Source organism: Cavia porcellus, unplaced genomic scaffold, assembly GCF_034190915.1.
Source record: "Cavia porcellus strain 051 isolate PalLab524CR breed Dunkin Hartley unplaced genomic scaffold, mCavPor4.1 scaffold_1, whole genome shotgun sequence".
Classification (NCBI taxonomy): domain Eukaryota; kingdom Metazoa; phylum Chordata; class Mammalia; order Rodentia; family Caviidae; genus Cavia; species Cavia porcellus.
Window position 1 is genome coordinate 76,088,381 of NW_026947484.1, and position 25,962 is coordinate 76,114,342.

The 25,962-nt window shown below is 41.0% G+C and overlaps 1 protein-coding gene across 1 annotated transcript in view; it reads right to left on the minus strand.

The window, feature by feature from the left end:
* Window positions 1-14,815: 14,815 nt before the first annotated feature.
* Window positions 14,816-25,962, minus strand: part of Zng1a (Zn regulated GTPase metalloprotein activator 1A) — an 88,744-nt gene continuing 77,597 nt past the window's right edge. Inside the window, exons 15-16 of the transcript XR_010048011.1 lie at window positions 16,222-24,931; window positions 14,816-15,154 (exon numbers count right to left, since the gene is read on the minus strand). The gene's annotated coding sequence lies outside the window, so the exon portion shown is untranslated. The remainder of the gene's footprint in view (window positions 15,155-16,221; window positions 24,932-25,962) is intronic.

Genomic DNA, 25,962 nt, shown 5'->3' on the forward strand with positions numbered 1-25,962 from the left:
GCTTATGGAGGGATACTTTTCAGCAGTAAAGCCTATGGATTTTACATGACCAAGAGTGAGATAACATGCTATAAGGACCAGTCGGTTTGGAAGGTTGTGGATGGGTGGCATCCTCTCTTCTGCTGCCCAGCCAGGGCCTGGCGCAGGCCCTGGGCCTTGACTCATCCACTTATCAGGAACTACCATCCCCAGAAATCTTACGTGATTTGACTGACCAGCTGTCTCCTTCAAACTTTAACGCTCTTCTGCTCATTACCTCAGAGCTCAGCTAAGTGAGGGCACATTAATTTGGAAATTAACTCAAGCAAATACAAGAACAGTGTACACAACACACTGTGTTTTAGCCTGAAGTTTTCCAAGCACATTTGAATGTAAGAGTTGTGCCCTTGGCTGGGGTTTCACGGGCTAAACTTTGACTATCAACTTCAAAGACATGTGAGTGTTTTCATTATTTGTTTTCAAACTTTGTATTGTTACTGTTTCCTTTAAGCTAGAAAGTGAACATTATTTCCTCACAAAGAGATCGCTTCATTTATCATGGGATGGATTTTTTCAATTTCCTACAGGATCAGAAATAACCCAGGAAGTTCGTACCCAACAGCAGCAAACCTTTTGTGTATCCCAGATCCTCCCAACAAATGGGGCTTCCTCAGTCCTCAGTAAGAATGGCTCAGGCGGGGGAGAACATGGCGGACAGACAGCAGCAGCTACTGAAGGCTCTCTAAAGACTTGGCTCAGAGGCCAGGAATGATGCGGAGGGGGAGATACGAACCAGTAGAGATATGCTCTGCTGACTCAGGAACGAACTGGGCTGAGAGAATCTAACTTAGAATACAGTTCTGGCGCTAAAATAGGAACAGAAAAATCTCAGTGTGGAGGCTCGACCCCGCGCCATTGGAAACCGCGGTTTGGATTTCCCGCCGCCCGGCGGCTGGCTGCCTCCACAGTGGCTCGGCAAGCAGAGACACGCCAAGCTCTGGGAACGGGAGTCTGCGAACGGAGTCCCCGCGCCATTGGAAACCGCGGTTTGGATTTCCCGCCGCCCGGCGGCTGGCTGCCTCCACAGCGGCTCGGCAAGGAGAGACGTGCCGAGCTCTGGGAACGGGAGTCTGCGAACGGAGTCCCCGCACCATTGGAAACCGCGGTTTGGATTTCCCGCCGCCCAGCGGCTGGCTGCCTCCACAGCGGCTCGGCAAGGAGAGACGCGCCGAGCTCTGGGAACGGGAGTCTGCGAACGGAGTCGGAAACAGGACGGACAAGGAGGAAAACTGACTGGTGGCGAGGTGAGCAAGAAACTGATCCCCTACCACAGTTTGACTCCAGCGGAGGTTTTTCTGGGCTCGGGAAGTCCTGTAAGAGCAGGGCGTGGTGACAACTCCAGCCGCACATTCCCCTCTCGGACGGGATTGGTGAAAGGTGCCTGGCCGGAGGGACGCTGCTGGCGGACTCCCTAGGCTGGCCTAACCCAGATCCCAGAGCCTGACGGTGGCCCGGAGGAGCGACCGACTCCCGCGTAGGCTGCCTCCTCCGCAGCTCCCTGGGGCGCAACGGTGGGCGGGAACAACTAGCCAGCGCAATTTGATCAGGCTGTGGCTGACAGGCAGGGAAGCCGGGCCTCCTATGTAAGATTGCATTTTATAAGGAACAGAAAATATGGGGAAGGGAAGCAACAAAAAAGGCTCCTCGGCCCCCAATCCTGAGAAACAGGCAATAGTGGACACCGCACCAATATACATTAAGCGCCATCTAGAGAGCCTCATAGACCAATTCAGGAATGAAGTTATCAATGACCTGAAGCTAGAAGTATGCAGAATAGTTAGAGAAATGCTAAGCACCACCCAAGAAAAAGCAGATGGTGGAATGGAAGAACAGAAAAAGAGGGGAGAATTGCTTGATGGAGAAAACAGAGAAAGCATTGAGTATGTGAAGCAGGTTCAAAGAGACTATCAAGAAATTAAGAAGTCTATCCAAGACTGGCATAACAGCTTGAAAGAAACTAAGGACAGACTATCTGAATTGGAGGGCAGACTTGAAACATGGGAGAATGAAATGAAAAACTTCTTAAAAATAACAAAGAAACACACAGCAATAATACAAAGACAAGAAGATGATAAGAGGAGCCATAACTTAAGGATTAAGAACATAAAAGAAGAAGTAGGGACACAAACAAGTGAACCACAAAAGCTACTCACAGAAATAATCCAGGAGAATTTTCCTAATTTAGCAAAAGATAAAGATACTCAGATGTATGAGGCATACAGGACCCCAGCTACCTACAACCCTAACAGAGAAACACCCAGGCATATAATAATAAAAATTCCAGAAATTCAATACAAGAACAGAATATTAAAAGCTGTAAGAGACAAGAAACAGATCACTTACAAGGGAATACCCATCAGAATTACAGCAGATTTCTCTTCACAAACCATCAAATCACGAAGAGCATGGGGAGAAATAATTCAAGCTTTGAAAGATAATAATCTCCAGCCAAGATTGAGATATCCTGCACAACTGTCCCTGGAAATTGATGGAAAAATGAGGTGCTTCCAGGATAAAGAGGAACTGGGGGAATTTGCAACCACCAATTCAACCCTACAGAAAGTATTGCAGGATATTCTAAAAAAAGAAAAATAGGGGCTGGGGATTTAGCTCAGCGGCATAAGTGCCTGCCTTGTAAAGCAGGCAGTCGTGAGTTCGATCCCTGGTACCGATAAAAACAAAAAAGACAAAAAAAAAAAAAAAAAAAAAAAAAAAAGAAAAAAAAAAAAAAGAAAAATACAAAGAACCCAGAAATAGTGGCGGGGAGGCCACAACGAATGGAGCAGAAAACAAAATGAAGAAGACAAACTGACAGCTACTGACAGAAAAAGAGCTCAACAGAAATGAGACAGAGAAGATTGGATGATAGGAACAGCTTTTTTTTGGAGAAAATGACATCTTAATAGGTAATGCTGATTTAGTACCATCTTGTTTTGAAGTCTCATCTAGCTTTTGTTCTTCTGTCTCCAATGGTCTAAACAGGTTGTATCTTATTGGATTTTGTTATGTACGATAGTATAAGCAAAAACCTTTTAAGGACAAGGAGATTATACAGAGACCATTGTTCATTTTCTGTTAGTCGATTCTAAATACTTTATAATGCTGTCATTCTCTTAAATGGTTTTACATTGTTTTGATATACTTAATGCTACAGTATATGAAGTTGTACTCAAGGACTTCAGGGAGGGAGTCAATATGGTAACTATTTTTGGGTCAGGATTATCTGGTGGTGAAACACTATTCTGCTTAAATGGTTATGTTTTGATCTGCCCTGTTTCGCTGTTATGCCCTCTTTTTTCTCAATCTCCACTCCATTATTTACTTTTTTATTTTTATCCATTTAATTAAAGGGAAAAATATAGCAGGATATAATATAGTAACCCACTTTGACTTTCTATTATCTCGATTTGAAGCCCTATATTACTCTCACCATCTTGTTTTTGACTGAGGTTCCTCTATTCTGTTTTGCTGGATAGTATCAGGTTCGAAAGTTTAGGCATCAGCTGAGAAGATAATGAGATTCATTATAACGCCCATTCTCGTTGACTTTTATCTACTTTTGAAGACCTACAATATCTCCAATGTTTTGGTTTTGTCGGTTTTATTCTTTACGGTTTTGTTCAATTGTATAACAACTAATGATATAGGCAATTCTATTAGAAATAGCGGGAGGCATTATGGTAACCATTGTTGATCACCTTGTATTATGTTTTTATATTATCTATTATGCCCACCCTTTTGACTTGACCGATTCTGTTCTGTTATGTCACATTTGGTTTTACTCTCTTCCAAAAAAGCAATAAGAACTGTGGGAGCAATGAAACCCAAAATGTGTAATAGTCATTGTACAAAAGAGAGGAAAAGAAAGTGCTCTAAACTATATAACTGCATGTATATTTAAATGTATAAGATAGAAAATGATATCACAGAGTTTTATTGGATCATTGAACAGAACTGTTTGCAGTATCATTGTTGGAAGGTCCACTCTACAAGCTTTAATTTTGTGACTTGAATAATTATTTCTAAGATGGCAATATGTAATCCATTAACTAGTGATTGCCTACTGCGCATTTTTTCCTCCTGTAAATCTGTATAACTTGTACCCCTTCACTGTTTTTTTTTTTCTTTCTTTTCTTTTCTCCTTAAATAAAAAAAAAAAAAAAAAAAGAATGGCTCAGGCTCAGCAGTAATGTCGCTTTGAGTCCACTAGGGATTGGACATAAGATGTGATTGCCTCTTGCTACTTATTATCCTTTTCGATTCTAGTGCCTGTGAAGCATAGAGACCTGAAAACAAGGAAAAAGAGTTTCTGATGAGTCTTGGGAATTCCTAAATGCATAGGTTATTCTGTAATTTTCATATTTTCATTTAGGTATGTTTGAAAATAGGAAGTGAGCATAATAATAAGCAAGGAATGATTACGGGAAGTTTTAATGGTGATTTTCTGTATAAAATGATATAATAATAAATTTGCACCATTATTATGAATCAACATATTGTAACAAGATTGTAAGTTCTAAAACTGTTTTAACCTCTAGTTGGTCCAGACATAATTAAAACAAAATTTAAAAGAAATGAACATTAACACAAAAGAAATACTAAAATTAAAACATACTATGAATTTTCAATACTTAAAAGCAATTATTCTTCAAATGAAATTTTTAAACCCACAAAAGTTCAATCGTCCTCTCCAATAGTATTCAAATAATGTAATACTCAGATCTCCTGGCAAGATAAACAACACTACACAGAAGCAAATGTGAAAATTGCCAACTTAATGACATATTCTGCTTCTAAACCTTGGAACTTTGCTAAGTGTGGTGGTGCAGGTCTATAATCCTAGCACTTGGGAAGCTGAGGCAGGAGGACTGCCACAAGTTCAAAGTCAGCCTGAGCTACATGGTGAGTTCAGGGCCATCCTAAATTACCGAGATCCTGTCTCAACAAATAAATAATAAATATATAAATAGGCACTTCTTAGAATATCATTCATATAATCTGTAAAATGTACACATATACTATGGCTAAAACTTATAAATGTTTATTTGGAGGAATGAATCACTGCTCATAGTGGATCGAGACATGAGCACAGACAACAGAGCAACAGGTATAAAAAGGTCTGACTAAAGCCTCCCTTAGGTTTCTGTTATGACTCGTGTTAGATCACACCATCACCCCCAAGCCTCATGCATTCATGGGGGGGCTTGGCCAGAGGTGGCTGGATCTACAGAATGGAATGCTGGAGTTAAGGGTGTGTGACTCCTAAGTTAGTCCACTGATTGGCTGGGCATAGCTCAGTGTGTGAGCGCTACCCATGCTAAGCACAGACTATAAAGGGACAAGAAGAAGCCACCATTGCCACTCGTAGCTTCTCACTGGCTGTGGTCTGCCTTCTGCCTACCCTGCTGTGCAATGAACTGTTCTCTGTGATCCTCCTCTGCCATGCTTTCCTGCCTTGGAGCCCATCAATTATGGACTGAAACCTCTACAACTGGAAGCCAAATAAAACTTTCTTCTTTTAACTTTGGGTTTCAGGTATCTTATTTCAGCAATGAGAAAAGTAGCTAATACAGCTTCCATCTCAGTTTCCAGCAACACTGACCTTGACCTTAAACTCCATGCCTGTGTTTCCTTTCTTGCTTTTAACTTAAAATCAGTGGATTTCTTCAAATCAACAAGGTCTCTACATTAACTACTAAGCTTTACTTTTCACAAAATAATGTTATTATGATATAAACAAGAAATCATTTTCAAGATTTCTCAACTGATTTTTTTTAGAATTCTGGAATCCACATAAATTGAAATACCAGAAAGGGATTCCAAAAATAAAAACATTTTCTTCCTTTGGAACATTTCTTTCCTTTGGAAATCTCAAACACAGTATTCTGCTTCTCACCATCACGTTCTCTCTGTTCTGATAGAGCTGTCACTTTCTTTGGTGCCCAGCTCACAATGACACCCTGCTCCTGCGGGGGTCCCACACAATGGGATGGGCTCTGAGTGGCCCTGGCCTGACTATATATTCCAGCATTCCTGGCCATATATAGGGAGAGTGACCCAGCGAAGAACAGAACAGAACGCCTGGCTCCATTGGACTTTCTCACTATGTATGGAATTTGCCCTGTGAAACCCAGGCAGCAAGGCTGGAGCCATTGAGGCTGGTGATGAAGGTGGGCATGGGATGGCCACCTGCCTTTCGCTCAGATCCAGGGAACTTCCCTGAACCTCCTCCTCCTTCCCAGTTAGGCTTAGACAACTCCAGTATTTTCATTAAATCCTTTCATGGTTTAAGCTCACCAGAACTATTTTCTGTTGTTTTTCCATCAAAAGAGCTTCTCATTGTTATTCTTTGCCCCTTGTTTATTTTTTAATATTCCAGGATTTTAAAAAGTAACAACATATGATACTATGTATGTAAAATTTGGAAAAACACAAAGGAATATGCTCTAGTTTCTCATATACACATATATAGTATGGGCATAAACCACGAATAGTGTATAACATTATGGTCACCAAGACAGTGGGTTAAGACAGGGGACCTCTGCATCAAGATCATGCTTCCCTTGTCCAGCAGGGGAACAGGGCCCAGGAAGAGGTACAGGGATGAGGTGGGGACGCTCAGCAGGTAGGGCGAAGTTAATTCCTAGGTTACTGCGAAACCCAGTCTGCCTGGAGCTATTACATTGAAATTTTTAACTTTGGGTTTCAGGTATCTTACCAACATACCTATCAGCAGCCCCTCGGCCTCTGAAATAGCCCCAGTTTTAATGACAAATCCTTTGACCACCCTTTAAGAAGATTTTAAATAATTGGAAAAGAACAATACTCTGTCCTTTTCTCTATGTTTGAGACATTTTATAACAAAAATGTTTAACGTTATTATAATACAAAAAATTACAATACAATATGTTTGTACTAAAAACCCCTTTCTTTGCTATTCTGAGAGTCCCCTACAGCACTTTCCTCACACATAGCTGCTGAGGAACAGGGAGATAAGCTCTGTGACACACTCCACTGTGACTCAGCCTGAGTGACACACAGCCACCCTCACAGTGACATTTTGCACATTTATCTAATTCCTGGTATGTTACTGAGGAATTTTTATATTATATAGGTTATATATTTATATGGTTCAAAATTCAAATGGTACCAAAGGGTATATGGTGAAAAGTCTCCTATTCCTCTTATTTCCCTGGAGGAAACCAAATGCTTCCAGGGTTGGTTTTCTAGTTGTTTGCTTGTTGTAGTATGAAGGATTGAACCCATAGCTTTACACATGCTAAGCAAATGATCTACTGTTGATCTACATCCCTGGCCTCTAAGTTTTAAAAAATACCCTCAAATAATACCCCACATAGTTAAAAAAAGAAATTATGTATTTGTGTGCAAATGCACGTCACTACCCCCAGTACAAGATTGAAAAGGACCTTCAGGGTTTTTTCTTTCTTGTTTGATTTGTTTTGTTTTGTTTTGCTTTGTTTTATTTAGAGGAAAAAAAGCAAAATAGAAAAAGGGTAGAAATAATTTGTTTTGTTTTAAACATGATTAGTGTTTAGTACATGTTTGCAGTACCTAATGTTTACATTCCTTGTGTGGAGCTGGTACATGTATATACCACACATTAATCCCTTTCTCACCCCCTCACTAGCCTTCCCCTTCTGTCCATCCCTTGATCCCTTTCCCATTTGAGAAAAATCTATCTCCCTTCTTCCTATTATCTATCTTTTATTTTGTTCTTTATTTATAACTTGGGTTTCTCATAATAAAAAATGCAATATTTAAGCTTTCATGTTTAATTTAGCTCACTTAACATTGTGGTCTCGAGGTGGATCTATTTTGTTACAAACTCAGAGTAGTACTCTATTGTGTATAAACACCACATTTTCTTTAGCCATTCATCAGCTGATGGTCATGTAGACTGCTTCCAAGATTTAAATAGTATTAATTGTTCTTCTATGAACATGGATATGCATGCATCTGTGTAATATAATGTCTTTAATTTTGGGGGGAAAATATCCAGAAAAAGAATAGTCCAGTGAAAAGACTCTGTGCAGCCCAATATTATTATTTCTACTTTGCATGATAGACTTAAGGCTTGAAAAGACTGAGTTGTCTAAGATCAACAGCTAGTAAAGAGATTCAGTCTCTTAATATTATATGTATTGTGTCATCTCAAAAAAGAAGAGAAACTAATTTACTAAAATGGTACAATTAGACACAGAAGAAGGCCTCTGCAAATCTAGGTTCATCTGGAAAGCCCATTTAATCCAAAAAAAAATTCCTACTAATCATGTAAACTGAACCATTTCAGTTATAGTAGGGGCTTAGAAAAATCCCCCAACTAAAATGAAAATTGAAATCTGGGAAGGCTAGATGCAGGAAAACTTGTCTGCTTCCCTTCTTAAAACAAGACCCTGAAGGAAGAGTCAAGAGCATCTCTGAGGAGGAGAGAAGAAACCAAAGAGTAAGACAAATAGTGACAAAGAAAATCTATCTTGTGACGGCCCCTGAACCTGCCATAACTTTTCTTACCAGATTCAGCCACTGGCTTGCTATTGAAAAACCACAGTTTAAGCTGAAGTCTTTGCAATACAATCATGAATAATGGGATTGAATTCTTCAGCCAGTATTTTTATCTGATTCTTCTTTTGACCAAGGCCCTGCATTAGCAATCACGGTGTAGGCAGTTAATTCTCCTACATGAGACTCTGAAAGCCCTGAGTTACTCAGGGTCACCCTCCTCAATCCCAGCCAGTTTAGATCTTGAGTCCTAAGCATCATCCTCCTCCCCCAATGCCTCAGGTCACTGATACAAACACAAAATCAGAAATGAAAGAGAGGTTATTACAACTGATGTCCTAGGAATACAAAGAACCCTAAGCAACCACCACATATAATTAATTATATGCCAAAAGAATGGATAAACGGGGCTGGGGATTTAGCTCAGTGGCATAAGCACCTGCCTGGCAAGCAGGCAGTCGTGAGTTTGATCCCTGGTACCAACAAAAAGGAAAAAGACAAAAAAAGAATGGATAACCTAGAAGAAATGGAAAGATTCCTAGACATACAAAACCTACCTAGGCTGAATACTGAAGAAATAAAAATTCTGAACAAAGCCGTAATAAATAAGGAGATTGAATCAGTAATTAAAACCCCCCCAATGGGCTGAATAGAGGGGAGGCCACACCAGAGACCTGATTCCATGAAGACCAACCAAAAACACAAGTAATTGGAAGAAGAGAAAGGACATACACCCTGATGTAAAAAATCAATTTGAAAGAAGAGAGAGATTTGCAGGTCAAACAAAATACACACCTAGGAGTTTAAAAGAGGTGAAGCAGCCCAAGAGGGCTGGGCACAGGGCCCAAGCCCACACCCTATACAGGAGCCGCCATTTTGAGAAGCCCCCAAAGAGCTGGTGGAATCCAAGTAATACAGCAGCGGCAGAGTCAAGCCACACAGGGTAGACTCAGGATGTAGAGGACCCTTTACCTCACTGCCTCCTCCCCAAACAGAGGGCTTCACAGTCTGTCAGCACTGTTTACAAGCACACACCAGAACCAAGTGATCAAGGAGGTGCTCCCTCTCCCAACCTGTCCAATCTCAGACTCTGAACTGATAAACAAGAAATCTGCCTGTGCTGTGAGCTCTGAGCACAACTAAGTCACTGCTGGGAGCCTGAAGTTCACCCCAAGCTCACTGGTACATTAACCTGGTATATGGAGCCAGTGCTGCTTTGACTTGAGTCTGTACTCAACAACCTGGGCTCACTTGAGCCTACACTGAGCTCTCACTACCCTGCTGCAATCCTAGACCCACCAGAGCCTCCAACATCTACCACCATTCCCGGGGCAACCAGGGCTCACACGGGGGTGTTCCAAGCACCCTGGACACAGCAGGGGCTCCACCCTGCATCCAACCAGAGCCCCAGACACAGTCGCTGCCTACCATGATAGGCCAGTCTTTTGCCTGGTTGAGCAGCAAGGATCAATGGCTGCCTATTCTGTCTGGTGCTCCCAACACACAGGAGATACCATCCAGCACGCTATGCCCTCACCATGCTTGTAAAAATCAGCATACATTAGTCCTGGGCAGATTTGTATCTCCTCTGAGCATCCACAGGACTGAGAGTCGGGTCTGAGAGCCCACAGGAGCCTCCACAAATAAGGAACCTGTCTACAGCCACTGGACTGCATGTTGGGTAAACACAGTTGATCCCTAAACAGAGAGAATCCACAACAGGAGCCTCAGAAACAAGGGTCACACCTTCCCTGGTCTGGTGACCCAGTTTGAACAGCTCCAGAACTACAGCGAGCCACCCTCTGCCACCTGAGCTGAGTAGCCTCCATATAAATGCAAGGCTACAAAGGAGAAAAGAGGAATGTGGCTTGTAAGATTAAAGACTGTTCACCTGGGAGGAAAACACTCCTCTGGGAGGAAATACATGAGAACTTTTCTCTCTTTTTTTCCCCCTCCATTATTAGTACCTTATTTTTAACTTTTCACTATTTTTTTAATAGAGGTTAGAGTTTTACCACCCATTTTTACCCTCTTTTAATATTCCTTTAATTTATTTGTTTGAATAGGCTCTATTTTTACTCTCTCTCCCTTCTTTTCTCTCCTTTAACTCACTCTCCCTTAGTATTTTTCTTATACTTTCTCTTCTAGTTTAATCTCCATCCCTATAATTTCTCCTTCTCCTAGGTGATCATCTCTGTTACTAATACCACTAATTTCCCTTTACTCATTAACAGGACTCCTACATCAATTTTACCATGTTTTTCATATCTCCTGTGGCTTTATTTCTCCTAATCTATTATTTTGTTCCTTTTTCTTCATACTACCTGTCCCACTTACCCTTGGGCATCTGTAGGTAGTCACCTATATCGTACTGTGGCTGAATACTGCTTTCTGGTAAAAGGTGGCCTAGCACATTTATTGGGATGCATCTCTATTGGGGGGGATACTTACTGTAGATAATTTTATGATTTGTGCTAGGTCTTGTTATTGAACTATTAATCTTATACCTGTGATTAAAGGCTACACATTATTAGGTATTACAGTTTGTCATTTTCAGGTTGTGTTTGAAACTGTAGTTATTAGTGATTGTACTAAGTAGCCAAAGTGACATAGCACTTGTGATCAACTGATCCTCCTTGCATGCCAATACCTACATTATTTGGGCTATAAACAATCTACAGCCCAGTATCAAAGAACTGGGTGTTAGGCCAAATAGGTTGTAACCTCTCATCCTTAGTAAGCAGAAGGGTTAGGATCATGAGACAGACTCAAAGGCCAAAAGCCTGCTACACCTAGAGAACAACTCAGAAAAGTAGTCCCTACATAAAGAGGCCTTGATACAGTAATAAAATTACCTACCATAAGCAACTTACAAGCCTCAATGTGGAAAACAAATCTTTAAAAAATAGAAAATGAGAAAACATAGAAGCAAGATGCAATCCGAAACACCCAATTCACTCCAAGCAAGCCCTTTTGTAGACAAAATCCCAGGTGAATTTTATGAAATGATAGCAGTAGTAACAAAGCAGGTGAATAAAACCCTAGGCAAAAACAAAACAAATAATCACACAGGTAATTAATGAGATGATGACCATAATGAAGGAAATGGTTAGTTAATCTTGAGTAGATACAGATTTAAAAAAATAGGAGAGTTTAGGGAAACCATGAATGCCCAACTTAGGAAAGAACTGCATGCCATAAAACAGATGCAAACAGATTTACCCAAAAGATTCAACATCTTACTGTGAAGAGCACGTAGAGCAGAATCAAGCATTATGAAGACAGAATATCAGATCTAGAAGACAGGGTTGTGTTTGGCAATCATCTAATGAAAGACTTCTTAAAAATAGTAAAAGAGCATGAAAATCAGCTGCTAGGCAATGCAGAGAAGAATAACACAGGATTAGTTGGAATTGATGAAAAATCAGAAGACCACACAAAGGATACAAATACCTTGTATCAAAGAAAGAACTAGGACCTGATAGCTTCATGGCTAAATTATTCCAAATGTTTACATAAGAAGTAGTAATATTAATCCTTCTCAAACACTGAAAAGCAAAGAGGTGAAAAAACATTCCTGCTGAACATAAATGCAAAAATTCCCAATGAAAGACTAGAAAAGTAAATTCAATAGCATATTAAAAGAATCACTCACCACAATCAAGTAAAATTTATCGTTGGAATGCAAGAATTGTTTAGTAGACACAAACCAAAAACTTTGTTCTGCCACCTGAACAAAATGAAGACTAAAACCATATGACTGTTGATACATGTAGGAAAAGCATTTGACAAGGTCAACATTCCCTCATGATAAATGAAAACTCTCAACAGTCTAGCTGTAAAGGAAATGTGCCTCAACAAAGGAAAGGCTGTATCTTACTGCCTGTCACTGAAACAAAATATCTGACACTGAACACTTAAAGCGGGAGAGGCTGGTTTTGACTTATGGCTTCAGTCTACGGTCAGCTGAAGGAACATGACAGAGGGGTGTGATGGAGGAAAAGTTCTCTAACCCGGTAGTCATAAAGTGGAGAGAGACAAAAAGAACCAGGGACAAGAACACAGCCTTCCAGGCCACAGCCTCAGAGACCTGCCCCTATTTCCTAATAGTCATTAATCCACTCCTGAGTATAGTACCTCATGATCGAAACTGGCTTCCAATCACACATGGCTTTGGGGGAACATTTTAGAATCAAATCATAATAGGCCAAATAGGAAAAGCCCACTGTTAGCATCATATTCAACATTCAACATCTGAAAGCTTTTCCTGTAATTTCCCAGTCTTATCACTTCTACTCAACACTGTACTGGAAGTTCTAGTCAGAGCAATTAGGCAAGAGAAAGAAATAAAAGCCACCCTAATAGGGAAGGAAGATGTGAAATTGTTTGCTGATGACATGGTCCTATTATGCATAGAAAACTCTAAAGACTCCTGCAAAACACTGTGAGAACTGATAAATTCGGGGAAGTCACAGATGCAAAATCAGTACAGAAAGCTTTTAATACAGCAACGTTCAGGCAAGAGGTATCTAGAGGCAAGACAACCTGTATCCAAACTCAGGAAGAGTAAGTCATATTCTGTTTATGTCTAAAAAGATGTCAAGAGTTTCATTCACATTGCATCAAAGCCAATCTGGAAAACAAGCAGGAGGTTTAAATTCAACAATCAAAAACAACACAATAGAGGGGTCAGGCCTTACCCTAAAAGCATCGGTGATTAGCTTCATGTGGTGTGTGATTTTGTTCCTGAGTCAGGTATTTATTTGTCTAATGATGTGAATATTACTCACACAACCAGAAAAATCAGTCAAGAGTAAAGGAAAGTGTGTTGCTAGCCAAGTCCCAGGCCTCAGTTCCCTTCGTATCAAGGGAAGACCATTTTCGTCCAGCATATTTTTGTTTGCCTTGGCTTGTTATTTGATGTCAATAGCCTCTAACACAAAGTGTTGAAGCACATGGTAAACCACCTCCTGCTCCGTCTTTCCCACTGCTCCCCAAGGACTTCAGTTGCACAAGTCCACTTTTAAAAATGCCTCCTACTGATTCTACTGAGATTTGATTTTCCAAGAAAGAGTATCCAGAAACAGAAGACACTGCTCTAGGAGGCTTTTCCTAGTAAGAACTGCTGCTTCAGTTTAACTTGAAAAAGCCCACACCCGGTTCCTAATGACAAACATCTGAACCAGGTCTTCCTGCGAGCAAAATTCTCCCTGCTCACTTAGTTCTACATGTAACCCACAGATTGCTTGTCAAGAACCGGAGCCCGCCAGGAGAACAACATTCCACCAATCTCTGATTTAGCAAGACAATTCTATATCACTCCCCCAACCAGATGGAAATCCTCCACCGCTGCTGTGTAAAAATTTAACTCCTCTTGCTGACTTTCCTGATTTAAAAGTCTAATTCATTTCACCAAAAGGGTGACAGAAGGAAACTAACTAACCAGCTCTCTCCTGCCAGACTACTGCAGACCAAAGAGATTTCATTTTTATTCTGGAAAAAAAGGTCCAAATATGCTAAGCAGGGAGTGTCAGCCCAGAGTTACCTTGTTCCTACTTCCACAGGACTCTGGCTGAAGGCTCTGGAGGAAAAACTAACTTACGGATCACATCAGACCCTAAACTCTCTCCTCCATGACCAAATGCAAAGAAGATGTGTTTTAGGATACATTTTAAGATGGGACATACTTTCTCTATGAAGAGGGCTCCTGAAAGAGGCAATGCTTATTTTTCTAACCCCACTAACACCAGCATCCTGAAGCTCACAGGTTCTGCAGTGTTCTGGGGTGAAAAAGGTTCCAGCAAGTTAGGGAAGGAAGCCAGGAGAGAAAAGGGCTACATCTATTTGCTGATTATAAAAGAAAACATATACAAGTACGCAGAACTATGTATGACTATATGCACATTCAGTATCATAGTGTTTAAAAAAAAAACCAGCGTATGGCTTTTGCACATGTGATCCGCCCAAAATGGCCTCTCCTGCTTAATCTGCAAGGCAAATCTTCCTTTCTCCTTTTTCCTATTCCACTTCATGCGCGCTCTAGCATTCTCTCCCCCTCCCCCCTTTCCCCTCCCCCTTTCCCCTCTGCTCCTCTCCCTGTCCCTCTTCTATGTAAATGATCAATCCCCTTTCTGTAATCTGTAGCTCCCTCCCCCATTACCTATTTCATCATCTGCTATCATCGTTCCCCGGCATCTTCTAACATGCCAATTTTCTTCTAGGTTCAAGCAAACACAATGCCATAGGTATCACTGGATCATATAACGTCATATATATAAATATTTTATTTAATTTTTGTTAAATCCGAAAGGAAACTCAACTTTGCAAACTAGAACTAGGCAGAGCTGGGTCTATGTAGCTCAGAGCAAAGAGATTACCATGAGAAGAGACTGATTCTACTAATCCAAAAGAAAAATCTTCAGGTGTCAGCCCATCCTCTAAATTCACGTCCACTAACAATTGCTGTTCTCGCGAAGAAAATGATCGAACAGCGCCACCATCAGCAGCAGCCGGTAAGTGCACGCAGCTCTGTACGGGGATCAGCAAAAGCAGGCCAGGCTCCTGCTGGTTGCACAACCTGCTCATCGCTCTGTCTCTGCAGAAAGTGTGACAGGGATAAGAAACCAGTTCAGTTACTTTGTCATCGTTTTAAAGAAACACACAGATTCTAGCATGTGTTAGAAAGAAAATAATAATATCAGACTCCACTGAACATGAGAAGTGATTTTTATCAGTGGTTCCTAATACCTGAAATGCCAGCCTAGGCACTTGGAATCCTAACGTAAACATCTGGCTTATGAAACCAAAACTTTTATCCCAAGATTTCTCCCAAAACTGAAAACAAACTTGAACTTTAGGGTCTGCCTCTTCTAACTAGCGTGTTTGGGGAGTCTCCAGATCAAGAAGAAATACAGAACAAAGGCACTTTTTGGCTTGCTTGTAGTTAAAGTAAGGTAAATGTTGATTTCTCTCTGCAGGTGGTAGGCTTGGCCAGGGATGCTTCCTTTGAGAAGTCTGCTCTATGCCTCCACATTTGAACAAGCCCGAGGGCAGAGCTCAAAATTATGACCCCCCATTTTATTCCATAGATCTGACAGGTAAGAATGGAAATCTTTGTTCACTGTGTGTGTCTTGGAAGGCCTGGGAGTTTAGGTTCCCTTACATTGTTTAAATATATCAGACTTCGACTCCGACTCCGTCTTCGTTTTGCCTAAAAAGACTTAATTCAAGACACATTTGTAATGATTTTCCGCTCTGCCACTGAGCTATATCTGCACCTCTCTCATTTTTATTTTTAATGCAGATGATCCTGCAAGTGTTATCATTAGATAAAGTCATAAGCTCTGACTGAGCAAAGAAATTATTATAAAATCAATTCTTAAGTGTCAGTGTCTAACTGCACTTTTAATAATTTTCTTGGGGCCAGGGGTTTAACTCAGTGGCCTAAGCGCCTGACTAGCAAGCGTGAGGTTGTAAGTTCAATCACCCAAAAAAAATTTTTTCTTTCCTCACATTTTCCATTAGATACCATTCCCTACATAGTTTCTGCTACTTAGCTTTCCATTACTGTGCCAAAATACCCGAGTCAGATTATTAAGAAAAAAGGTTTGCTCTCCTTCTCAGTTTCGGAGGCTTCAGTCTATGGTTGCTTGGCCCCATTACCTCAGGTCAGTGGTGGAACAGAGCATCATGGCAGGAATGTATGGCAGAGGAAGCCTGTTCATCTCACAGCAGCTGGGAAACAAAGAAAGAAGGAGAGATAGAGACTGGGGTCTGATCTCACCTGCTAGGGCACCTTCCCCCATGACCTAACTTCCTCTCATCAAGCTGCACTTCTTGAAGGTTTTACCACCACCACCACCCCTGAAAGAGCAACAAGCTAAACTTAAGCCCTTGGGGTCAACAGGCTGAAGACAAGGCCTTTGGGAGACACTTATCCAACTCACAACCCTCCCCATCTCAAATTGAAAATCAAAGAAAATAAAACCTTATACCTAAACATGCCTAATGGCCACCAGGTCCTATGGTGTGAAGGGTGTAAGTATTGAAGCCCGAAGAGTCAAATAATTTTCCCCCAATGTTTTAAGCAAAATGAAAAGAAAATTACCACTCATGTTCCAAAGCAGAGTTGCCACTCATGTTCCAAAGCAGAGGCCCAGGATCTCCAGGTCCTGCTGAATTGTGCTCTACTCCTGCAGCCTCACTTAGGAATCTCACATTCTTATTCTGAGTCCTTTTCAGACCCATCGGGCTCCCTGGTGTGCTGTGACATGGCATCACAGGTGTCTCACTACCCAGTACCGAGTAAGCACAGGCGTGAGGGTCCAGTCACATTCTCCGTGTCCAGTAAAATCAGTGTGTCCCTTAAAAGTTGTCAGAACTGAGCATTCTGACTTCTCTCAATTTTGATTTAAGTGTGAATACATTGTTGTGCAAGAAGTTTTTTTAACTGTTAGCAAGACTTGTCCCTCCTATGTATTAAAAGTGCAGTTTTTACGTACTTCGTGAATTTTATCTTCCTGTAATTTTCTTATGAGCACAAACCATTTGACTTTGCTCCCATGCCCAGACATCAAAACAGTATCTGGTGGGAAACAGGGGTAAGCTCAATAAATATTTTTGAATAAATAATGACTCCAGCTACCCAGTGTGTTGCAGGACGCCTATTCTATTAATGATCAAATATTCAATCTTGTGCAGCCAGACAAAATCAGCAGCTATTTTACCTTTCAGCTCTCACAGCACTTTTGCATCTGCCTTCTCAGCATTCCCCAAACTTAGGTCAACCTCATCCTAGCTTCATAATTTTTCTCTGTCATTCATTTAATATTTTTCTTTAAACGGTCTCACTTTCTAAACTTGAAAATACATGTTTTAAGACAAGTTTTATCACTGTGATACTATACACTAAAAGCCTGTAACACTTGTCCTACGTGCTCTTAACAATAAACTCAAAACTATTACATTTTCAAAATGTGTATGCATATGAGTCCCTAAATCCACAGAGTAAGTACACACAGTTCAAGAAATGAGCCCCACTGGCCCCTTCACCTCATTCTCCTCCTGAACACCACAGAGGCTGCATTTTGGCAGCATCCTCCCATCAATCACTGCCAGCAAGGGAAGACCCTCTAGGCAGAGAGACACTGAACACCAAGAGGGTGCGGGGCCCACCCACAGGGTCCACCTGCAGGGCCCACAGGTCACCCCTGTGGAAACACAGGGGATGGGGTCGGGCTGAACCAACTGATCCAGAATGACCTCTTCCCTGTAGGTTACACAAAGACCAAGCAATCTGAGGTGGGAAATTCTGAACAGCAACCACCATGGGGGTCAGGGGGAGGGATGTGCTAAATCTATGGGACATTATGAAAGTAGCCCTAGGAATACTGCAGTCATATGTTTACATGAGATAAACAGAATGAATGCAAATAAATAATCTAATGGTGAACCCCAAGATACTCAAAGGACAACAGTTCAAACTCAAACCTAGTTTAAGGAGATAAATCATAAAGGCCAGAGTGGAAATTAATGAAATTGAAACTAAAAGAAAAAAACAATATAAAGAATTAATGAATTGAAGAGTTAATTCTTTCAAAGAATAAACAAAATAGATAAATCCTCAGCCAGACTTACGGGAACAACAGGAGAGAAAAAGACTCACACCAATGCAATTAGACATGAAAACAAAATTACAATGAACACTGCTACAATCCAGAAGATAGTTAAGACACTATGATGAATAACCGTATTCAAACACACTGTAGAATCTTCAAGGAATAAGCAGATTACTAGACACATCAGAATTACCAAAACTGAACCAAGAACACATAAAAATTCTTTGAACAATCCAATAACAAGCAATGAAATTGAGACAGTAACAAAAATTTCACCAACTAGGAAAACCCCAGATCCTGATGAAATCACTATTCTACAATACCTTCAGGGAGGTTGTAACATATTCTTCACACTCTTCAATGAAATTTACAGTGAAAGAGTGTTTCCAAACTCATTCCTGGAAATAAGTATCACTCTGATTCCAAAACCAAAGACCCAAATGAAAGAGAAAACCACAGATCAGTCTCATTAATGAAAATAGACACATAAATCCTTCATAACACACTGCCAACTAGAACACAACAAATCATCAAAAAGATCACTCTTCATGACCAAGCAAGCTACATTCACTCTATGGATTCAACATATGCAAATTGAGAAATGTACTAAGCCACATAAAGAGAAGTAAGGATGCAAATCATGTGATCATATCAATAGCTACATAAAAAGCTTTTGACAAAATCCAGTACCTATTCTTACGACAAAATCCTAAAGAACATAAGTATAGCCTACCTCAATCTGGCAAAAGCCATTTATAATAAACTTACCACAGTCATCATATTAAATGGGGACAAGCTGATAGCTTGTCCTCTAAGATCAGGAACAGGACAAGGATGTCCACTATCACCACTCCTGTTCAACACAGAACTCAAAACACTAGCCAGAGCAGTGAGGCAAAAGAAACAGGGAAAATGGATATGTATAGGAAAAGAAGAGATCAGATTATCATTATTTGATAACATGATCTTTTACATAGAAGAAGAAAATTTCACTGAAAGACATCTAGAGTTAATAACCAATTTCAGCAATGTAGCAGGATAAAAATCAACACATGAAAATCAGTAGCATTCCTGTACAGTAGTAATTAACTTCCTGAGAAATAGATCTGTACAGCAATGTCATTCTCATAGCATCAAGAAAAATTAAATACTTGGGAATTAATCTAATCAAAACAGTGAAAGACCTCTATAATAAAAACTATAGAGACTGAAAAGGTGATTGAAGAAGATATCAGAAAATGAAAAGATATTCCCTATTCCTGGTAGGCAGAACCAGTATTGTCAAAATAGACAATAGATTCAGAGATGTAATTCAATATTAACCACAATACTAACAGCATTCCTCACCCAAGTAGAAAAGAACAGTCCTAAAATTCATCTGGAACCAGAAGACACCCGGAAGAGCAAAAGCAACCCTGGGAACAAGAGCAAAGCAGGAAGCATCACAATCCAGAATTTCAAGTTATATTACCAAGCTAATTCATAGAAACAGTATGGCACTGGCACAGAAACACACTTGTGAATCAGTGGAGCAGAAAACAGGATGCAGCAAAGCCCAAGACACATTTGGCCACGTGATCACTGGCAAAAACATACACTGGAGGACAGACAGCCTGTATAGTAATGTGTTGAGAAAACTGGCTATCCACATGCAGAAAACAGAAGGTAGAGTTCTATCTTTCACCAGTACCAAAATAAAGTCAAAATGGATCAAAGCTCTAACTATTAACACAGAAATGCTCAGTTTGCTGAAAGATTAAAATAAGTCAAAATAGGTAATAATAGGTCCTATGAATAGGCAAAAACTTTCTGAATAGAACTCTAACTGCACAAAAAATAACTCCATGAGTCAAGAAATGGGGATTATAAAAAATCTAAAATCTCTGCACAGCAAAGTAAACAGCTAACAGAGTAAAATGATAACCTACGGTGTAGGGAGCCGCACGACAGCCCCATTGCTGCCTCCCTGTCTCTCTCTCTCTCCTATAGGCACAATGCGTCTGCCTACATTAACCATAATCCTCTCCAGCTTGATGACCCTGTTGTATTCATCCCCGTAGCCTCTTCCTTTCCCACCAGCCCGCCCTTGGCCTATAAAAGACGTGATCACTTCCGGAATAAACGGGGCTTGATCGGATTCTCTCGACTTGCCTCAGTCTCTGTCCCCATGTGTTTATTTAATCCCCGTTCCCCCTCCAGGTACACCCCATGGATCGATCTGCAGGCCGGATCACTACAGAATGGGAAAAAGATTTTTTTCAAATATACCTTGGACAAAGGACTAATACCTAGAATTTAGAAAGAACTCAAAAAAAAGACCCTCCAAAATAAAAGAACCAATAAAAAATGGGCACTAAAAATTATTTGACTCTTCTCAGGAAAAGTACAAAATGCCAATAAATACCTGAAAAATGTTCAACATTGCTAACCATTAGAGAAATGCAAATTAAAACAACACTGAGTTTCCATCTTATTCTTGAAAGAATGGCTATCGTCAAGGAATCAAATAACAAATTCTGGTGAGGCTGTAGTGAAAAAAAAAAAAAAAAAAAAACTTTTACATTGCTGGTGGGAATTTAAACTAGTACAACCGGCATGAAAATCAATGTGGAAATTCCTCAAAAAAAAATATTAAAAATAGAAATTTCATTTGTTCAGCTATTCCTCTACTTGGTATCTTCTAGAAAGAGTTAAAGACATAATATTATGGCAAAACACGCATATCAATGTTTGTAGGCCACAATTCACAGTAAGTATATCATGGAAGCAGCCTGTATGTCCACCAACAGGCAGATTATAAAATGTGGTATTTGTACCTAATGAAATAAAGACAGATAAATTCCAGTCATTTATAGAAAAATGGATGCATGATAAAACCTAACATTAAGTGAAGTAAATCAGACACAGAAGCTTAAATACTGTATAATTCCTCTCATATGAGAAATCAAAAGTCTAAACAAAGTGGAAAAAACAGATAAAAGGAAACAGGTGGATTTTTCATAAAAGGGAAGGAGTGGGTCTAGGAGACAGAGAAAAGCAGGAAGAAGGGAGGGAAAAAGGATGTAAAAAGGAATTAAGAGGTGTCAGGCACATGTACCAAACACCCACAGTGAAAGTATGTGTCACAAGTATGCACGAATAAAAAAAGGCTTCCAGGGATGGTGGCACAGGCCTCTGATGTCAGCACTCAAGGTACTGGGGCAGGGGGATTACCACCAGCGTGAGGCCAGTCTGGGCTACATAATGAGTTCAAGGACAGTCTGAACTCCATGGTGACAACCTGTCTCAAAAACCCCAAAAAATGTGGGCCCAGGGCACGGAGGTGGCAGCTAGATGATCCCTGACCAGGAGACGACTGTGAGCCTTAAGCTCACGCTCCTCCCCCTGCCCTTCAGAGTCTCCCCTCTCCGGGCTGGCTAGCAGCCAAGAAGCACCAGGCTCCCTGGGAACGTTTGTGAACAGCACCCTAGGCTTACTCAGTCTGGGTCTGCATTTTGACAAGATCCAAGTCTGAGGAATGCTGCTCCAGAGTGCCAGTTCTCTAACTTGGTGGCACATTCCAACCATCGGGAAGACTTTAAACAATACTGATGCCTGGGCTCCGTCCCTAGAGAGTGTGCGATAAGGGTCTAGGGCCTGGCTGGGCCTAAGTAATTTTTAAAACACCCCACCTTATCACCCCAAGGCGAGTCAGCCTCGGATCCAACACAGGCAGGCTGCTTCAGTGCAGAAGGGCCCCGGGCCCCTGGAGCCCCGAAGCAGCCAGGGTCCTGTTCTGACATTCAGCTGGGCCACAGCCCCTGTGTGAGACCCAAGAAGTCACCCAGTCTGCTGTGAGGAGTCTCCGACAGCAATATTGTGAACAGGACACCATATTTGCCTGAATGTTTTTGGCTTTTGCAGCAGGCTGATTTTACAGAAACAGAAGAGACCAACTTCTTGCTTTTTAAAATTCTCACTCCTCAGCTCATACCACATTACCACTGTCCCTCTGTTCAAAGCCCCTCTCTTTCTTCTACAGTATATTCTTGCTTGAGATCATTCCAGCCTAAGAAAAGTGTTTATAAGGAAATTTACCTCCATCTTGGATGACAGGATGCATCAGATCAAAATGAAAAATGGTGGAATTGCTTATCAACGTTTCCTGTTATTCTTCCGTCTCCTTTTGCAGATGTAAGTAATAAATCTAAACCGACACCCATGAGAGGGGAATTTGGCTCAGGTAATAACACTTAATTAAAATGTATAATATCCATATGTACTAGAGAGATACAAAGAATGCTTCTTTGGGCATGTTATGAGCTCAGTTTTTCAAAATTTGAAATGGTATTGCTTAACTTAGCCCATAAATGATAAGGGATAGCAAGGCAGGGTCCATCGCTCAGTGGTACAATGCTTGCACGGTACGTGCTAGATTCGGTTCTCACACTAATAAGAAAAAGAATGTAAAATAACATTAGATGAGATGTAAATGTCAATAACACTATCCTTGGGTACAAGATTATGAAATAAGTACATTAGTAGTAATAAAATATTTAAAGTAATTACCATGTATCAGGAGGAACCAGGCTATATCATATACAGATACAAATTCCATATGATGCATGTGATTATTATGTCTATCCAAATTGTACCAATAAATTTAATAAGAAAAAAATTTTAAAATTACCACTTATTGTACATTTGCCAAGTACTATACCAAGCATCATCAAATGTTTTCCCATTTCATCCTCATTAGCCTACAAAATAGATATTTTTAACCCTGTTTAAAGATGAAAGTCTTGAAACTCAAAGATAAAAGGAAAACTTTAATATCTTTATGCAAGATTAGCTCATTAACCCAAGCCAAATAATAACTATAATAAAGATTCCCATATCTCCCTTCTCCTAAAAGAATAAACTTTAGCTTGTTCACCCCACAAAAGCCTGTCCTCCCTCTCCTTCCCTTCCTTGGTCTTCAGCCAGCTTCTGGAGGGCTCTGGCAGACGTCACCTGCCATGTTTTCTCTCCCTTTAACCCTGAACCTCTTGTAGCCCAGGACCTCTTGCAGCAGTAAAATAGGAAGCCATGATCTCAGACCATGAACAACTGCAATGGCGAAACTCTGAGCCCTGGCTTACCTTCTCCTCCCCCTCCCCTTCCTCCTTGTCAAATTTTCTACTGCCTTGATTTGCTTTTCTGACACAAGCTCTCACTCCCTTCCATCTCTTTACATGTCTACTGTTCCACCAATTCTCCTTCCTCACCACTCTCAGACTTTAGGCAAAGCGTAACTTCTACTTCGGCTTCTCCCTTAGTTCTTCTGATGTCCCCTAAACCTTTGTAGTCCCAGAAATGGAGCTGGTGTCAGGAACTTTCCTTCCCCAAGCATGGTGCTCTGGCTCCTGCCCACCAGTGGAGTTACCACTACTGCCTGCTTGGTCCTCAGCGTCTGTGTTGGTCACAACTGTTCTGTGCTGTGTGGGCCTGGACCGCAGTGCTCTCAGGTAAGGAACAGGCACTAGATAATCTCTAGCATTCTTTCTTTATGTACCTTTCTTGCATAGTTCTTCACAAAGAACAAACTCAAAACCCTTCAGTCTGGCACTGAGATCTCAACTTTATTCCTCTACTTTCTTACCTTATGAAATAACATAATACCCTTACACATATATAGTAGCTAAAGTGCCGGAAGACTCAATAACTTTGAGTATCATATCTTAACAGAGAGGATTTAGAAATTAAAGGAGAATTAAGACCTCATGTTCCTCCCAAGTTCCACCGTTCCAGTTCGCCTGGCTTTTTGGTGAACTAATTGAACTCTTCCTGACTTTACAAAGGATGCTTTTTTGGCCAAATATGGCATCTGAGTTTCAAGAATATGTATCACTTTCCAAAACTCGCAGAATCATTTTCAAAAAGCAAGAAAGCCGAGACTATTATTTTAACAAGCATCCAGGGAAGAACCAGTGGTTAAGAAAAGAACTGGATGGAGTAAAAGAGGTGACAGCTGCTGGAGACGGTGGCACAGACCTGTAATCTCAGCACTCTGGGAGGCTACGGCAGGAGAATTAAGAGTTCAAACCCAGCCTGCAAAATTTAGCAGCTAAGACCCTGACTCAAAATAAGTGAAAAGGGACTAGAAGAATAGCTCAGTGTGGAGGCCGTGGGTTCAATCTTGAGTACAAGGGGAAAAAGTGACAGTCTAAAAAATACTATTATAATTTTCACCCCAGGGAACTAATACACATTTTATTTCACAACACTGAAATTACATCAAAGGTGCAAACTTCCTTAATTTGCTAATAATTTGAGTTAGTTAAATGGCTTTTCTTCAGAAAGGTGGCCCACATATGGGGAAACTGCTGCAATCTATATATAATTTCACTTCTCACTGAGCCATAAACTTATGCAACAGCTAGAAATGCAGAGGAAGAGACAGGTGAAAAGAAAAACGGTATGGAACACTCTACACAGCTCAGGAAAAAAGGCCAGAAGTGACCTGGAGGCTCAGCAGGCGAAGTTCTTCCTCCTCCTGTCTGTAGAGCCGGGTGGCGGGCATCCGCCAGCTCCACCCCACTTGCTTGCAGGACGCTTCTGGACGCCTTAGACTTCTGTTCCGACAGGGAGTCCCCTAAGGAGCCAGGCCCTTGCTTTCTTATTCTCTCCGCCCAGTGTTCTTCATACAGTCGCTTCCTCCTGTCTTCTTGTTCTGCATTTTTCATTCAGAAGCTCTTCATTAAGCACCCACTAGGGGCCGAGCACTGATCTAGGATCTGCAAACACATCATCAAGCAGTCAGGGCCCTGACTTCATAGATCTGGCGTTCTAGAGAGAAAGATGAACAGCAAACACAAATAATACAGCATGCGGTGGTAGGTGCTACAAAGAAGGAAAAGGCAGGGTGCGTGGGTAGAAAATGTGCTACTGTGTGCAGAGCCAGTCTCTCTGTGTAGGTGATATTTGGCAGATATTTAAAGGAGTGAAGGAGCAGCCATCTGGATTTCTAGAGAGTCCGTTAGACTCGCCAATGGATCGCGGTTCTCTTTCTCTCTAGACAAGATTTCCAAGACCTTCACCCCAAACCGCTTAGCAACCGCTATCAATGGGTCAGAGATCAGCTTCATAATGAATTCCATCAACCATTCTTCACAGAGAGGAGTTTTAAGACTTCCTTCCGCTTTAACATCCTATCATTTAAACCTGAACAAGGCTGGTTATTCCACCACGTGGACGCGCTTGTTACTGCAAACTACACGCCAGGAAATCACACCGTCGGGCGACCCCTGCTGGCAGCCACTGGTAACACCCGCTTCAATTCTAACAAACATTTTCCCCAAAACAAAAACTAAATTAATATTAACTTCTCCAGTCTTTCTCTAAAGTTACTAGGATTGATCCTTTGATCTAACAGAGCGTTGTGCTTCCCATCAAGCGCACTCCGTGGAAGCTTGGATCCCACCCATAAATGTGCCAACCCTGAGGCTTAAAACGTCTGGCTCAGTGTTGAGCTTGTAAATCACTTTACAGTGAGGTGTTGTTGGATTTACAGCGGGTCATATTACTGAAGACTCAGTTTAAAATATCCTAAGTTAGAAGTGCATTCTATATACCTGATCTACCAAATATCACACTTCAGCCTAGCTTATTCCAAACATGTTCAGAAAACTTACAGTACACTTAGTTGGGCAAAATCATGTGACAAAAGCTTATTTTTAATAAAGCTGGAGAGGCTGGAGATATAGCTCGGTGGTAGAATGTTTACCTACCATGAAACTGGGTTTTTTTGCTTTTTTGTTTGCTTGTT